We start from the raw sequence: 18,222 nt of genomic DNA, 5'->3' as shown, positions 1-18,222 counted from the left end.
AAATAAATACAAGTCAAAGTAAGTTTCTATAAGGTTGAGACAAACGTGCACTGCACGGTTTTCCAGTATGTGCGCAGCTTTGCAAAGCGACATCGGGTCCTTTCTGCAATCAATATTTGTGCTAGTAACAATAAACATTAAATGGTATTTTTTTTTGTATGTTGAAATCTGTCAGTTAGATAGATGTGCATTGAAAACGCTGTTAGTTATGTTATTTTTTATTTTCTCCAGCATGGCGCCAAGACAAAAGCAGAATACTTTGCCCTAGACAGTCCCATGCAGGAGAAGGCACACCACATGTTGTCACTAAAATTGGGCCCATTGTCATTCTACAAGTGCTCAGAATGACAATGGGCCAGTCCACAGTCTGCATGAGGGAGGTCCGGGAGGGGCTGCTGCAGGCAGCCTCTTCAGTTTAAAAGTTATGTGCGAGAGGCCCCGAGTGAAATCTTATAAACAAACGGGGCCTCTCGCATGAGAAACCGCATTCCTTACTGAGATTTCCCATTTCGGTTTTAGTATGATGTCTGTAAGGCGTCCGGACGCCTTGTGGACATCATACTAAAATGACGGACGGTCCGTGAAATTTATGGACGGTTGGTCACCCTATTGATATAGCGCCCACTCTCCAGAATGTCTTCTCAGAGTGCTAGGGAAGGGGGTGAGCAGGATACGGGGCAGTTCTTGAGGTGGGACGGAGCTCTGTGAAGCCCAAGAGTCATACCGGACGCTATTGACCATTGTGGGGTAGAGGCGGAACGCAAGAGGTGTCCACTCCGGAAAGGATCTCCCTAACTCCCTGAGACCAAGTTTCAAACCACTAGATGTCTCAGGCAGTTCCTGCTTGGGGTGCAAGGGTCGTCCAAGCCTTTCCACGTCGTTTTTAAGTGGAACAGCAGGTTCAGGGATGTCAACCGTGGGCGTCTGCTTGCCGTCTTGTCTTTATTAAATTCTTCTTTCGTTTTTAATGTACGTGTCTGGACATTTCTTATTGTTTCATTATTGCGTTCGCCCGTGTTACCAGTTTAATAGCGGTTTCCCTCCTTCTCGGAGAGGAGCGGTGCCCTCGGAGGGCCGCGGCCGCTGACCCTCTCTCATCTGACTCGCTCCATTACTCGAGGAGCGGTGGCCGAGAGCCTCCCCGGGACGGCGGCGGGGGCAGCGGAGTCACGGGGAGACGGGGGCACAGATTGGGGAGGTAGGGGTCACGAGAAGGCAGGCCCAGGGAGGCCGAGTGTGGGAATGAAACCAGCGTCTGAGTCAGAGGGGAAGGAGCTACAATCAGCCAATTTCCAGACATTACCAGCCCTCGGAGGCACTTTATCGCACACAGATTATTGCAATCTTGTTCTAGGGCCTCTGAAGCCGGCTATCGCTTGCACTCCCGCCCGATAAAGCTTCAGGCAGAGCCGAGCAGGAGGGCGAGGAGGCAGCCACCCTTGGTATACACGTGGCAGCGCGGTGGGCAGTGCCATGCTTGCAGACACCAGAGCAGCGCCCGCCTTCACCCTGCAATGAGCACAGGGCAGAGCAGCGCCTCACCTCTGACTGAACACGAGGGCAAAGAGTGAGCGCGAGCGAGCGGCACAGTCAGTCGACACCTGGAGCGTTCTCCGAGCGGAGGCCTCCAGACGCCAACATCTGGATGGGAGAGAAGACATCCCCTTTACCATACAATGAGGCACAGCAGTGCCTGTCATGGCTGTACAGGGCATGCGTTGGCAATCCTCAAAGGACAGCAGACAGGATGAGGCGGGCAGTGTCCTAATGTTGGCATTCACTGAGCGGGGTGGCACAGGAGGGCCCTCCTCTCTCTCGCCATATCACGCAGACAAGAACTGTGGTGCCCAGCCTCGGCCTACACCAAACACGATAGCACAGGGGTGCAGCCTGCACCAAGCGGGCAAAGCATTGCTACGCCTAGACTTGCACCGGAGAGCACGCGCATAGAAACTTGGCGTAAACCACAGAGGGCGCCACACCCTTGGTTCGCAACACGTGGTCACAGTGGCACTTGCGCTGGGCCACTGCACATCCTTGAGATGAATACTGTATGGACAGGAACATGCAACTAGACATAGAAATAACCAGATGCTCACCAGGGATTCCGTGCATGCGTGCGCGCACACACACACACTTACGCAGGCGCACTCACTCCACACACACTCTCCCTCTCTCTACTCTGAAAGTATGCACACACTCCTGTGACAGGACACACACGCTCGAGAAAACACAAACACACATGAGAATCTAGACATGCAACTGAGATCAGGCAAACGTGCAAAAACACTTGCACATGAAAACACACACAGCCTCTGGTCTGCCGTTCTGGCTGCTGGACAGACACCAGCAGTGCAAGGTGGTGGCATCTCCGTAGATTTGGGAGGAGTTCAACGCCGGGGTCACTGGTGCTGCCACCAATGGCCCTCCTCCTAGAAGTGGGTGCCTCCCTTACAGATCAAATTCCATCACCATGAAAGGAAGGAAGCTGCTGGTCCCACATCAAGATGTCCTTTGGGGGCCTCCTCTCAATGTGGCACAACCAAGCGCCGCTCACTGTCAAGTCATTCCTCAGACCCTTCTTACAATGATACCGATCAACCAGAGACACACTCTACTCCAAGCTCAACCTAACCCTTCTCACTGTGAGCTGAAGCAGACCCGGACCACCCTCAAAATGACACAAGCAACACCTCATCCCTGCCACGGTGACCCACTAGTCCAATCTCAAGGAGTCTCAGGTCACTTCCTACAGCCTTGTGGCACATTGCAGCACGCAGCTACATTACCCATCAGCACCGAGGTTAACTGTGTGCAGCAGCCATAAACCTCACTTCTAAATTGCTTAGCTAGTTTAAATAGAGAGATCCAGTTGTCTTACAGTTGTTTCAGAGTTTAAACACACAGTTAGTTGAAAACATGACCATCTCCTAGATAACTGCACCAGTCCACATCCCTGCAACAGAGCCCAGAAAACAGTCGAACCCTCAAACACAGTCCTCAGTTTACAACCCGCAGATTGAAAACAACTCAACCAACAAACTGTTTGCTATATGCAGGTAAGATAAGAAGGGCTGACAAGGTTCACCATTGCATTGTATAGTTATGTATACGCATATATAACAGTTATGGTCCACTATAATACTAAAACCATAATACGCAGCGGTGAGCAGATAATTGTCACTTATACGTCTTATGTTCACATACATCATACCTGCTACGAGGGTTGTCCATCAGGGGCACTGTAAGGCCAAACACAGGCATAGAATAACAGAAGAGATCTGTCACACACTACTGGACTATTTGGAGGACTTTAATCTAGTCCACCACTGCAGGTCTCAAATATCTATTCACCGTGACAGCTTCTTTACATCTCACAATGGCACTCAGATATGGGATGGTAGCAACAATGTCCATCCCAACAGATCACTCCACATCTCTTTCTCTCCAACCATGCCAGCTCAGGACCACATTTATACACAAAATCTCTGATTGGACGTCCCATCGCAGCAACCATCTAAGAAGGGTATATCATAAGAAAGACCATGAAGAGATCTGCAGAGCTGCTCAAAGCTACCAAAATACTGAAGAATCCAAAACTGCACGTCTGCCTCGAACACTTCATTATTCACCACACTGCTACACTCTGCCTCTCATAACACGATAACCGCACATCGGTGGTCATCGGGCACGACATGGAAACACTTCCCACATAGGATAAAAACAAAGACAGCATCCTTCCAACCACACACCCTGCATGGTTTAGCATGCTACCTATGTAGGCAAGTGCTTTTTAGCACCCTACATAGGGGTAGTAAGTGCTATATAAATGCTGCAATACAAACGTAAACACAGACTTTACCTTGGGATGCTATACCTTCCTGCTCGGCTGACTCCTCATTCAGAGGAGCACAGGGTGGATAAGACAAGACAAATCTATATATCGCAAAGAATACAGCACAGCCTGTCCTGCAATAAATGACTGTGAGAGAATGCTGCTTTTGTGATTTTACACATAGCCTTGGGTAAGATTGAAGGAGTAGACAACTGACTTCTTGACATTTAGGTTCTGGGGACGCTTGGAGTGAAAAAGTGTCAGTCAGTGTCCCACTCCTGCGCAAGTTATCTCAAGCGATGGGCGGCAGGATGCTGTGCTCTTTCTGTTGTGTACACCCACAGGGTCTGGATTCAGTGAAATCCCATGCGTTTTAGGACGTCTGTGTACAGATCAGGAGTGCACCGAGGCCTGCCAGGGACTCAACTGCAGATATGGCGCGACAGACCGTGCTGAGGCTTCCTGAACAGCCAACATGCCACAAGGGCAGATCCCGAAGCACCTGGAAAAGAGATGTCTGCTCAAAATACCAGCAATTCTTTCTCTTTTCACTTCATAGGAATGCCCCCTCTTGACCTTGCAGCCAGCACAAAATAACTAACATAGCTTGAAGATAAGAACGTGTTTTTCAGGCTCAAGTATTACAAACATCACGGATGCGCCACATTTCTGGAAATATGAGTTATTAAATGCAGGGCGGGCTGCTGCATCCAGATGCAACGGAGAGTGGACGTCTAGAAGACAATGAGAGGTTCCAACAATGGTGCAGAATAGCGTCCCTCACCATCCTTCTACACTCTAAAGCAGTGGTCTTCAAACTTCTTAATGCTGCACACCCCCCCCCCCCCCCCGCCACCCTTGTAAAAAAAAAAATCCTGGGACCTCCGCTCAGTTTTTTTTACAATTATTCTGTTACATTGGTAATGTTTAATCTAAACATAGTTAAAGATTGCAGTTAAGCTCTGTTACGCTTTTCTACACATACTCCCAGTCAGGATATAAATGACAAAAGTTGTTAGTGATGGCCGATTAGAAGGTGGCTTACAGAAGCTCATGTTTTTAACACCTAAAACAAAGCATGATGCTTCTCTTGACCAGGGGCTGCCCCCCACCCCACCTGAGATCACTTAAGGCCCCCCAAGGGGTGCCGGCCCCCTAGTTTGAAAACCTCAGCTCTAAAGGGTGGCATTTTGAAATGATAAAGTGCCCTCTTGTGGAAACATTAACCCATTGTAAAACGGGTTCCTTACCCATAGGACTGACAAAGGGAATACTAAGGAATTATAATCAGTTGTCTGTGAAAAGCTATACCAGGGGTCACCTTCATCTTAAAACGGAGACAAAATAATATTTCAACAGCTGTTTGATTCGGGGATTAAGAAGGGGCTGAAAAAAGGTTAAGATCATCCTTAATGAATCTTAAAACACGTAAGAGCTGGTATATAAGGGTCTGTGTTCTGTGTGAATTTCTCCTTGGATAATTTTGCTGGACATGACAGGATTTGATTTTGACCGTACAAAACACTTTAGACTTTTCTAAAACTGAAGATCATTTGAAGGAAATGTTCTAACTTTTGTTTTGCAGTCGAAATTATACAAAGTTCTGAGTCGTTTCTGTGTGTTTTCTCTTTGCAGTAGGAATGCATTGTATTTTTTTGGAAAATCCCCTGGGGCTCTTTGGTATTACAGAAAGGGACGCAGATGCTTGTGCGTCCTCTTCTGTAATACTAATAGTGCTGGTGCACCTAAAGTGCCAGTGCTATCTTCAAGGTGGGGTGAGGGGGTGTGCCCCATGCAAATGAGGGAATTCCTTTGCCTCTGCACCCGCGCCATATTACCGATGTGAGCGCAGAGGCAAAGAAGCCCTCAGGAGTCGCACTGAGAATGCGCCTCCTGAGAGCAGCCCTCTTCAGGGGGTAAAGGCGGTCATGTGGACACCCAGACATCCCCTTTAAAAGTGCAAGTGTCTTGCTGCCTGAACAATGAAACAAGGAGTGGCTTCCAAGCAGCAGCTCCGTATTTCACGTGAATACGCTGCCCCCAGGGCAGTACGAGTTTGTGGCTGCATGGGGGCAGTGCATTCCCCATAATGTGGCGCATTTTCCTTCATTGCACTGGGCGCACCTTTTTACCGGTGCGACCAACGCAATGAAGGAAAATGTTCTGCATGTGTAATGCAGCCCCAGGAGATTCCACTACTCTCGTGCCATTTCTTGCACTTCCTGCAGGCTTTTGCTCTCTGAATTCCATAATCCATCCTGCATCTCAACAGGAATAGCGCACACTCATGAGCTTGACAACTCCTTGGCAGATCGTTTAATCAAAAAGCAGATATTCATCAATTCTACTTTCTGGTAACGACAGTCAGAAAGAGCCTCCCAACTTCAAAACCTGGCAAACTCACGCTACATCCATAGCACAACCTACATTGTGCTTCTTCAACCTGGTAATCTAAAAGAAACCAATGAACTCATCAAAGTTATAAACTTGGCAGGATCTCCCAAGGACCCTTTATCTCACGAACAATATAAAAGCACCAAGAAACCTCTGCTGTCTTACTGACCAGACCAATCATCAACATACTCTGAACAACTGGAAAGTTTCAGAGTGACATGGAAAGATCTTACATTAAACCCATATCTAAAAAGCAGAAACTTCAGTCGGATTTGGCAGATAACAGACTAACATCCACCCAACCACATCTAGGTAAATTAGGACCTCCACCAACTAAACTGAGTGTGATGGAGAGCCTTGGAGTGATCATGAGATCCAGTCTGTCATTCCAAGCTCAAGTTAAGAAAGTAAACAGATATGATTAGATACGAGAAGGCTGGCGGCGTATCTTTCCTTATTGCAGCCTGCCTACAGTATTGAGGTATCAATTGCCCTAGTGTCAACACTTTTTGGCTATAAGAACCTTCTCAGTATCCGACTTTCTATAAACCTAAAAGAGAAGTTTCAGCAAATCCAGAACATGGCAGCAAATAAAATCCGGCACCTGGGCAAACAGGGCCACATTAACCAAATCGTCATGTATCCACACTGATTTACTCGTAGCACAAACAATCTCCTACAGAGTGTTCTGTGTCACACTTCGGGTGATCCCTGGGACAGGGTCTATCTTCGGCAGCAGCCACGGCCCGAACAGGTAAGAGCAGTGGGGCGGTGTGGCTGGGTTAGGGGGGAATTCAACAGATGACCACGAAGGAAAATTAAATAAATAATTAATTTTCCATGGTCATCGTCTGTTGAAATCCCCACCCACCCCCACCCGGCCCCTCCGCCCCACTCCTCCCACCTGCACAGGCCATGGCTGTCCCACAGTATATACTCAAAATGTACAAAGGAGAAATCTCAAATTCAAGAAGTGTCCACTCCTAATCATCCTCTTTTTCAGAAAAACTCGCAGGAGCACCTTGCCTTTAGACAAGCAAGCTCAGCTCTCAACAGTGCTGCTAAACCGAGTAATGATCATCAACAAAAATGTAGAAGTCAGAAAAGCAATAATATATGGCTGGTTCCAAAGTCATCACGAGGCACTCGTCAAAGGGTAGGAAGACGCTATTATAATCCAACAATATTTACAAAATACAGCACAGCATCGTAAATCAACGAGTAAGCGCTGGGGGTGATGCTCCTGTATCCTACCAAAACCCTCTAAAACAACAACATACCTATTTCTGAAAGAAGTTAGCAGGCTTGGGACTAGAACTACTCTCAGATAAGGGTCACTTTCGTCAGTGAGTTTTGCTAGTACAAATGCCATGAACATAGGGTCCTGATGTGGTCCCATAGCTCCTGGCACCCCTTAGAAATTGACGTGGCTTCCGTGGCGATTGACTCTTCCAAGGCCGCGGTTGGGCCCCTATGAGTTTAGAATGATGTCTGTCACTCTTACCCCTTGTAGTGCAGTTTCTGCCTCTTCCTTCTAAAAGAGGGACCCAAGGAACCTCCCAGAGTATATCAGAGACAGGATCAGCTTAGTGAGAGATCTGCTCTTTACACCATCCCCTGCTTCACTCACAGGATCTGGGGATTCTAGGGTGGGGAGACGCACGGGAGAGTGAGTGAGTGGGTAAACAAGTACATTTGAGCTGGATAAGAAATACACACGTAAATGATGATGAATGGACATGTTGTACATTAGACTATCTTTTTACTTCGTGTTTCGGGACGATGAGAGTTTAATCCTATACTAAGCAGCTGTCAAAACCCACTTGCCACTCTGAGGTATCTAGGGTAAGTGGAACACTTTGGGGGAGGAGATAAAAACATTTGAATGTAAACATTGCATCGGACTCCCCCCCACACACACACAGCTCCCGTTCACCAATTTTAAATTTAAGTGCTGCATCTCGATGCTCAATCAAGAACTGAGTAAGTGGTAAAATAGACTGATTTTAAGGACTGCGCTTCCCTCAGCCACCAGAAACTATCCAGCTTAATGTATCTCCAGCACTGTAATCTGCAGAGGGAACGCAGTTTAAGGCCCCGATGTGTACCCTGAAGGGATCACAACCTGCTCGACGCGCGTCATTGATCCGTTGAATACTGTCACTTATGAGCTTGTTTGGGTGTTTTACATAGTGCTTGCATGCCACCCTTTAGGCGCCTGAGAATACTTTGATACCCTGTCACATGCAGACAGTTGACTTCAGACAGTGATGGTGGACAGATTGAAAATGTACATGCTGCGAGGTGGCCACTCCCTGGTGACTTCTAGCCCAGTGCCCTCTGTGGCCCGGGTCCAGGGACAGGTGAGCGGAGGGGGGGGTCACTCAGACCTTCTGAGTGTAAATCTGCTGCCTCCTGTGCTCTTGTTCGTCCTGCTACTCCAGATGCCGGCGGCTGGTGTTCAGCCCTGAAATGAGTTCAGAGGTCAAGCTGGACCAAGAGCGAGGTCACCACCTTGGCTTTTCTGAGATGCCCGAGGACAGGGTGGTGCCTCCGCCACTAGGGTGCTGCTGTCAAAGGCTTGAGGGCAAGTTACAGAAGCCAGGGTCAGCACCACACGTCTAAGACGACTAACAGGCCTCTGTGTGCCTTAAACATGACCCTCTTGTTCGAAGGTGAAGATTTTAAACTGAGGACACAGTGAATGCTCTCGCTTGATGAAGTATCTCCGCTGCTTTGCAGGATCCACCGCGATGTGGGCTTTGAGGAATGCAACATACGTTGCTGTGCTACTGAGGTCTGCCAGGGCATGGCAGTGGTAGAGGACTGGAGTCTGGGCTACAGGGCACTGATGTTTGTGCAAACCAGGATGGAGGCCACTAAGACCGTCTTAAGGGCCCTGGTTAGAGGCACTAGATGTAATGCCACCCGAGACACGCCATGAGTTGTGTTCATACTGCTTTCCCAGCCACCTATATTTAATTTTTGTTTTGCATCATCACAAAAAACTATTTTAATTTTTGTTTTGCACTTAATGCCTTGTAGAGAACCAGTCCTTTGTGGCTTATATGTGCTCTTTCTTTCCCAACATTCACATCAGTGCAACTCTCAACCATGCATCCGGCTAGGATGTTGACAGATTCTTTGTTTTGCCATTTGTGGTTTGTCCCACATATACAAGATCCCATAGACAAATTATCAAATATATAACATTCTTAGCGTTGAAATTAGAATGACTTATAAACTGAGCTTTGAGCTCTGCTACATCAATCGTTTTGATGTCATTAGTAGATTGACATGCCTGACAGTTCACACACTTGTGCTGGCCAATAAGAGGCAGCAACTCCTATGCCGCCTGTGTTATCGTCTTACCTCTTTGATCTTCCCTATGTGCTCTAACCACAAAAACCCTTATATGTGTATTCCTTTTGTGTGCAAACAGTTCTCCACTCCCCCCAGCAAATGCAAATTCCTATTCATGTTCTTAATGACAGAATTAGTCATTAGGCTGTATGTGGAGACCATAATGGTACATTCTGCATTTTTCTAATTTCTCGTTCTTTGTGTGAGGAGGGTTTCTCTTGGACAATACCATGTTTATTTGAGGGCCTTCCGCACTATGCCTTTAGGATGTCCCCTTTCAATCAATGCATTCGTAAGAAGTCCTGCTTCTCTAAAATACTCTGTTCTATGTTTAAAGCTCCATCTAATACTAAGAAATTGTCCATATGGTAAATTGTTACATAGCGATCTAGGGTGGAAACTGTTCTATGCAAACAGTAGATTTATGGTGTAATGTGGTGTATATCTTACCATTCTCCTCTTTAACTAAGATGTCCAAGTAGCTGATCTGTTCCAGACTCTGACTACAGCTGAATCTCAGATTTGAATCCTGTGTATTAAGCCATATTATCTATGTAATGGATTAAACTGTGTTAATATCTTAGTATTTTCAAGTTCCACTACCACCAAGTCACTACGCCTGGAGCAAAACATGCTCCCATGCCTACTCCTGTGATTTGTTGGTTGCAGTCCTTCTTGAACATGAAGCCATTTTAACTCAAGCAATGTCACTTAGTTAGAAAATGAACTTAATGGGATATTGTTTTTGGGGGCCAGATTCTATTTTGTTCTATATGACACCTAAAGCTGTTTCCTGTCATATGTTGGTACACAGGGACTCTATGCCTATGGTCACCAAAATCTGTTTACTGGGATCAAGCTCTCTGTCCTCAATGTAGTTAATGAAATGCATACTGTCTGATGTAGGTGATAATCTTTGGTACATATGGTTTTATGATGTGATCTAGAAATTAGCATACTGGTTCCAAAACGGACCCACATCCAGAAACTATTGGACGTCCTGGAGGCGCCTGTCTGTTTTTGTGTATTTTCCCTAATGTATATATGTGTAATTGTTTATTATTACAACCCACTGCACAGTGAGCTCTGTGTCGTCTGGGCCATCTTAATTGCATATAATGGACTATCTCTATGTTGAGAATAAAATTCGAGTTTTGATTGGAAAGTGGTACTCTCAGAGACAAAGGAGTCCGTCCCATGGGACCTTCTTTTGCTTGTTATGCAGTTTCCGGTGTTGGCCATATCAGTTTGGTCCTGTACACTTTATTTAACTCTCAAGCCTATGCTCACATTGAGAAAACCCTATTCTTCCAAAACAGCTCAAAGACCTCAATGAAACAGAATTTAATGAGCAATCAAAGCAGTAGAACCAATTGAGGCCCTCGGCATTGGCTCGAATTTCTAATTGAGAAGGACTGGTACAACAGCATCACCTCTATGAATAAGTTGGCACCACATAAAATGAGGAATCCCAACAGTACACCAACGTTCTGACCAGTGGCGTAGCCAGGGGGGCTGGTCTGCCCCGGGCGGCACGAGTGTTCGGGGTGGGCTCCACCCTCCCTTCTTACCTACGGCCGTCGCTCGTGGGGCGCACAGGAATCAACAGCACCCCCCTCTCTTACCTGTGGCCAGGTGGCAAAAGGAGCTACCGCCATAGGTGACCAACGGAATAGCTACGCCACTGGTTCTGACAAATCATTCACTCACAAACTCCCGGAACTGAAAAGGCAATGCAGAAATCTAGAATGCCAATGGCATAAATCCCTGCCTGAAACTGACAAAAATGCAGAAAAAGGCAGAAGTGGCTGCCAAAAAGCAATCTGGAAAGCACAGAAAATCTATGTTCTAAATGCACTGAAGGCTTTTCAAATAAAAGAAGGGAACAATACGATATCTTCTGAGAAATGACAAATCCGGGAGAAATGAAAAAAAAAACCCTGGCGAAAACCCACAACACTATAAAGACCTATTGAGGATTTTTAATAAAAAACAAGAAAGATTTACAATGCAATGTTAGCTCCAAACCACCATCCTGCCCCCACCTCACCTCTCTCCCACTTCAATCATTCTTCAGAAATGTCATACCTGCTGTGCAGGAAGAGATAATCAAGTCAGCCTATGAAGCATCTTTACTCTTCTGCAGAAACCAACATGACAAACGTGATAAACTCTTTGCTTAAGAAGAATGTCTTGAGAGAGCATTCACCCCTCCCTTGAAGTCCCCATAGCAAGGGCTAGTGTCTGTGCCCCCCCTGATGTCCCCATAGCAAGGGCTAGTGATTGTGCCCCCACCTTGATGTCCCCATAGAAGGGCTAGTGTTGGTGTCCCCTCCCCTGAAATCCCCATAGCAAGGGCTAATGTTTGTGTCCCCTACCTTGAAGTCCCCATAGCAAGGGCTAGTGTTTGTGTCCCCTCCCTTGAAATCCCCACAGCAAGGGCTAGTGTTTGTGTGTCCTCCCTTGATGTCCCCATTGCAAGGGCTAGTGTTTGCGGCCCAAGGGCTAGTGTTTGTGTCCCCTCCCTTGAAGTCCCCACAGCAAGGGCTAGTGTTTGTGTCCCCTCCCTTGATGTCCCCATGGAATGGCTAGTGTTTGTGTCCACTCCCTTGAAGTCCCCACAGCAAGGGCTAGTGTTTGTGTCCCCCTCCCTTGAAATCCCCACATTAAGGGCTAGTGTTTGTGTCCCCTCCCTTGAAGTCCCCATGCAAGGGCTACTGTTTGTGTCCCCTCCCCTGAAATCCCCATAGCAAGGGCTAGTGTTTGTGTCCCCTCCCTTGAAGTCCCCATAGCAAGGGCTAGTGTTTGTGTCCCCTCCCCTAAAATCCCCATAGCAAGGGCGAGTGTTTGTGTCACCTCCCTTGCAGTTCCCATAGCAAGGGCTAGTGTTTGTGCCCACCTTAATGTACCCATAGAAGGGCTCGTGTTTGTGTCCCCTCCCTTGAAGTTCACCCATTAAGGGCTAGTGTTTGTGTCCCCTCCCTTGAAGTCCCCACATTAAGGGCTAGTGTTTGTGTCCCCTCCCTTGAATTCCCCACAGTAAGGGCTCATGTTTGTGTCCCCCTCCCTTAAAGTCCCCATTGCAAGGGCTAGTGTCTGCGTCTCCTCCCTTGATGTCCCCATAGCAAGGGCTAGTGTTTGTGTCCCCTCCCTTGATGTACCCATAGCAAGGGCTAGTGTTTGTGTCCCCTCCCTTGAAGTCACCATAGCAAGGGCTAGTGTTTGTGTCCCCTCCCTTGAAGTCCCCATAGCAAGGGCTAGTGTTTGTTGCCCCTCCCTTTAAGTCCCCTTAGCAAGGGCTAGTGTCTGTGTCCCCTCCCTTGAAGTCCCAATGGCAAGGGCTAGTGTTTGTGTCCCCCTCCCTTGAAGTCCCCACAGCAGCAAGGGCTAGTGTTTGTGTCTCCTCCCTTGATGTCCCCATAGCAAGGGCTAGTGTTTGTGTCCCCTCCCTTGAAGTCCCCATACAAGGGCTAGTGTTTGTGTCCCCCTCCCTTGAAATCCCCACATTAAGGGCTAGTGTTTGTGTCCTCCCCCTTGAAGTCCCCATGCAAGGGATAGTGTTTGTGTCCCCTGCCCTGAAGTCCTCATGTAAGGGCTAGTGTTTGTGTCCCCTCCCTTGAAGTCTCCACAGCAAGGGCTAGTGTTTGTGTCTCCTCCCTTGATGTCCCCGTAGCAAGGGCTAGTGTTTGCAGCCCCTCCCTTGAAGTCCCCATAGCAAGGGCTAGTGTTTATGTCCCCTCCCTTGAAGTCCCCATGCAAGGGCTAGTGTTTGTGTCCCTCCCTTGAAGTCCCCACAGCAAGGGCTAGTGTTTGTGTGTCCTCCCTTGATGTCCCCATTGCAAGGGCTAGTGTTTGCGGCCCAAGGGCTAGTGTTTGTGTCCCCTCCCTTGAAGTCCCCACAGCAAGGGCTAGTGTTTGTGTCCCCTTCCTTGATGTATGTCCCCATGGAATGGCTAGTGTTTGTGTCCACTCCCTTGAAGTCCCCACAGCAAGGGCTAGTGTTTGTGTCTCCTCCCTTGAAGTCCCCACAGCAAGGGCTAGTGTTTGTGTCCCCTCCCTTGAAGTCCCCACAGCAAGGGCTAGTGTTTCTGTCCCCCTCCCTTGAAATCCCCACATTAAGGGCTAGTGTTTGTGTCCCCTCCCTTGAAATCCCCATAGCAAGGGCAAGTGTTTGTGTCCACTCCCTTGAAGTCACCATAGCAAGGGCTAGAGTTTGTGTCCCCTCCCTTGAAGTCCCCATAGCAAGGGCTAGTGTTTGTGTCCCCCTCCCTTGAAGTCCCCACAGCAAGGGCTAGTGTTTTTGTCCCCTCCCTTGAAGTCCCCACAGCAAGGGCTAGTGTTTGTGTCTCCTCCCTTGAAATCCCCACATTAAGGGATAGTGTTTGTGTCCTCCTCCCTTGCACATCCCCACATTAAGGGCTAGTGTTTGTGTCCACTCCCTTGAATTCCCATGCAAGGGCTACTGTTTGTGTCCCCTCCCTTGAAGTCCCCATAGCAAGGGCTAATGTTTGTATCCCCCTTGATGTCCCCATAGAAGGGCTAGTGTTGGGGTCCCCCTCCCTTGAAATCCCCACATTAAGGGATAGTGTATGTGTCCTCCTCCCTTGAAGTCCCCATGCAAGGGCTACTGTTTGTGTCCCCTCCCTTGAAGTCCCCATAGCAAGGACAAGTGTTTGTGTCCCCTCCATTGAAGTCACCAAAGCAAGGGCTACTGTTTGTGTCCCCCACCGCAGGACAGACGATGATCATGCATGTGACCTGAGAGGCCTTTCCGTGATGGAATGAAACCCAGACCAGGGCTCTGTGGTTGGGAGGTCACACCAAGTCCACATCCCCGTCTTAGGAGAGTGACTACTGTCACCCGTCCCATATGTAGAGGACTGAAAGTAGTGGCAGTAAAACGATCATAGTACAGGGCATGCTGTTTGGCTGTTTTCCCTGTTCCCTGCTTTGGAAGAGTAGCCTACCAGCCGAAAGCAGGTGTGAAATTACTCTGTAAGTCAACTATAACCTGTTCCTCTGCCGATCTAGAAGAGGAGAGTATTTTGCGTGAGTGTACGACAGGTATGTAAATGTTGCATGTGCGTATGTTGCCTCCATATGAAGAATGCCTATCCTGAGATGAAGGCATTGCATGTGACTACAGCCACAGTGGGGTCCATTTTGTATCAGGCACACTTGTTGGGGTGTGCAAAATTAATTCAGTTTCTATTTGCACAATTACGCAACATTTCTAAAAAAAACAATCTGTTAGCACGAGGTGCATCCTCTCATCCAAAAATTGATGTGAGGAAGTACTCCTTGCTTGCTAAAAACAAGTGCTGCGGACATGAGCCTCTCGCATTAAGTCTGCATTGCCCGATGCTAATAATACATTATGATTTCTTATCCAATCAGCTTTCAATTATGCCATGTGGAATAATGACATAATTTCATATAAAAAGCGTAATGCAAAATTACAAAAATGTGGTTAATTGTGCCAGTGTAATTGAAATTTCGCGCAGGCCTAATTCTTCCCTGTGTGGTATGTAAGATGGAGGCTTGGAGGGAGAGCTGAGACAGCAAATGTATATTGTGGGGCTTCTGTTTAGAACGTCTCAAGGATTTCTTTCCATAGGTAAGGCTGTGCAGTTGTGTTGATATTAAGGAAGGGTACACAGGGTCCCATTGAACCTACGGCAGTGCTTCCCAAACGTTTTAGAACCGCAATCCACGTTTTTAAACGACAAACATTCGTGACTCACCTACCTTAAATAGTCGTGAAACATGAGTAGGGGCATTGTGTGGTATCTCCTTGTCATTCACAGATAGCACAGTTTCCATTGAAATGGCCACTATCGTTACACAGTCATGCAGTTTTACTGGTAAAACTATAGAGCACTCAAATGATAATGTGTGGAGAGTGGATTTCTGTGAATATTTGCCATTTGTGCATCAAAAAGTGAAGTGTATTGATTTGATTTGTTCCTGTTAAAATCCCTTATTCGAGCATACTTCAAAATTACAAAAAATGGCTTTATTTTACCTTTCCTAACTGATGAATATGTGCAGATCCATTTGCAGGTATTTACAGTTTATTTATAGATATTTACATTTTATTGGGTGCTACAAAAAACATTGGGGCATATTAACAACAACTAGCGATAATTATCGCTAGGTTGGCTTAGCGGCAATAATTTTATCGCTGTGTAGCGACGATTTTTATCGCTTAGGAGCCTTGATATTATCAAGGTTTATCTCCTAAGCGATAAAAATCGGCCGAAATGCATGAATATCGCTGAAAAGTCAGCGATATTCATGCATTACCGAGCAAATACTCTTAGCCATGTTATCCACCTCCCATTGGATAACATGGCTAAGAACTGCTCAGGGCAGGTGTCAGCTTTTGGAGATATTCGCGCTTAGCGCGAATATCTCCAAAAGTTGGTAATAGGAGATAGCGATGTTAGCGACTGTTTCCAGTCGCTAACATCTTGGCACGCCCACTTTGCATGTCATTAGTGATACATTTCTCTGATATGCAAAGCGGGGCACAAGATGGTCGCTATCTCCTACTAGCTGTCGCTAACTGGTGTTAGCGACAGCTAGGTAATAGGGAGATAATTTTATCTCTGCTTTCTTGGCTTTTAAAGCCAAAAAAGCGGAGATAAATCCCTTGATAATATGCCCCATTATCCTACAGCCTTTCTTTTCACAGTCCCTCTACAACTTGTCACATATGTCACTTTAAAAGCTCCTCTCACATTGTAGTCAGAGAAAGAAAAACAATCACCAATCCTGTGTTAAAAGAGCGAGCAGACATTTATCAGAAGATAATGCCTGACATTTGACATCCGTCTTAAAAGCACCAGCAAATGTGACAAGATAAACACAGAGTTTAAAGACTTTGCTGGCCCATCAAAAATCAGCTCACACCCACCAGTCAGTCACGACCCACAGTTTGGGAAACACTAAGTTAGGGAGGTCGTCCTTCCCATTCCTGCCTTATTGGAGCCCTGGAAGAGGCTACCACCCACAAGTTAACAGCTAGTCAAGTGGAGCAGTCATGCATGACCTTTTGCTCTTGTTTTGGGTTCTCCCTGGGCAGAGACTCCCAGTCCCCCTGTCTTCCTGCTTCCACTTACTGTAAAGACCATGGCTGGACCAGTCTGCGTAGGACTCACAAAAGTCCAGAACTGCCAGCACCAGTCACAGAATAGAAAGAGAATACATAAGGGATGTCTGCAACTTGGGTAGAAAGATGAGTCAGACTTCCAGTCTGTTTGACAAAATGTCTTGTTCAGAAGCCTGGGATCCCATGCCAGTAGCCACTATGAGATTTCTTTGACCTCCAGGGTTGAGGTACTGGCTGCCAACTGCTTTTGCCAGGTTTGGGACTAGTAATCTGGCGTAGTTTCGCTTAACTTAAGGCTGTCTACATACTACTTCGACAGCTGACTGACTGCTCAGAGGGATAGTGGAGTTGCATGATATAATTTGCTGCTCAGAAGTAGCAGATGCTGCAAAGAGCTGAGGCGAGACAACAAACAATAAGGCAACCAGCTGCGCCAAGAGGCTGCAACTAAGGTTTGTGCATAGTTCATAGCATGATTTGTGAAGTATAACATGCTGACATGGCCAATGATTGCTTCCTTTATATCTTTGCCAGAACCTTGAACTCAGAAAATATATTATGATTGAGGATTCCTTATATCAAACTAGAAGTAAGAGGATGTCACTCCTTTCAACTATTTGGTCCCACACTGGGAAACAATCTTCCATTGCAGTTACAAAAGATCAATCCTCATCTGACTGGTTTCAAACATTGGCCCATTAGTCCCATGAGAGGCATCCCTCCACCCAAATTGAATTGTGGGATACAGCCTGGCCTGGTCAGTGAACTGTCGAAGAAGGACCCTGACCAAAAGTTAAAGAGAGTGTTTGGATGGAAATGTTCCCTGCATGGCCTAGGACGGTCTGAGCCTCTGCACTTGCTCAGAAAGTCATGGTGTGGCTCTGCAGTGTTTTGGTGCTTGACTCTATGAACATGAACACTCTAGTCAAAACACCGACCTGGCTGTCTCAAAACAACCTCAAGCTGAACTCTCTGAAAACAGAATTCCTACTTATCGCCCCTTATAACATACCCCACACATCCAAGATTGGCCAAATCACCTAGACGACCTCAACTGCAAACCTACCCCTATAGAAACCACTAAATCCCTTGGAGTAACACTGGATAAGTATCTGAACATGCTAGCACATATCAGTGCAACCACATGCAGTATGTTTTTCTAACTCCAAACTACTGAAGAAAGTGAGACAATTCCTGCCACCACCAGATTTCAAAGTAGCAATACCACCACTAGTTGTTTCCAGACTATAATGTGGCTTTGTAACCCTTTCAGGTCTTCCCAAGTTGAGAACAACTCCACTCAAAGCGACCCTCAATTGAGGTTCCGTGTTCTTCACAATGAAGCAGCAAGACTGGTAACATCACCCCCTCACTTAGGTCTCTTAATTGGCTCCCTCTCAAGGCCAGAACTCAATTGAACATTGCCTGCCTCACTCACAAGGCCTTGCATTTGCATGAATCCAGATACCTAGTAGAAAAGATTCAAATCTCAGGGGGTAGCAGCTTCCTCAGAAGT

The 18,222-nt window shown here is 46.9% G+C and overlaps 1 protein-coding gene across 2 annotated transcripts in view; it reads right to left on the bottom strand.

Moving 5' to 3' along the window:
* Window positions 1–18,222, bottom strand: part of SYT7 (synaptotagmin 7) — an 812,643-nt gene that overhangs the window by 723,806 nt on the left and 70,615 nt on the right. The gene's annotated exons all lie outside the window — the stretch shown is intronic.

The sequence above is a fragment of the Lissotriton helveticus genome, chromosome 3_1 (assembly GCF_964261635.1).
Source record: "Lissotriton helveticus chromosome 3_1, aLisHel1.1, whole genome shotgun sequence".
Taxonomy (NCBI): Eukaryota; Metazoa; Chordata; class Amphibia; order Caudata; family Salamandridae; genus Lissotriton; species Lissotriton helveticus.
Note: the sequence above shows the minus strand (reverse complement) of the source record. Positions and strands in the feature narration are given on the sequence as shown.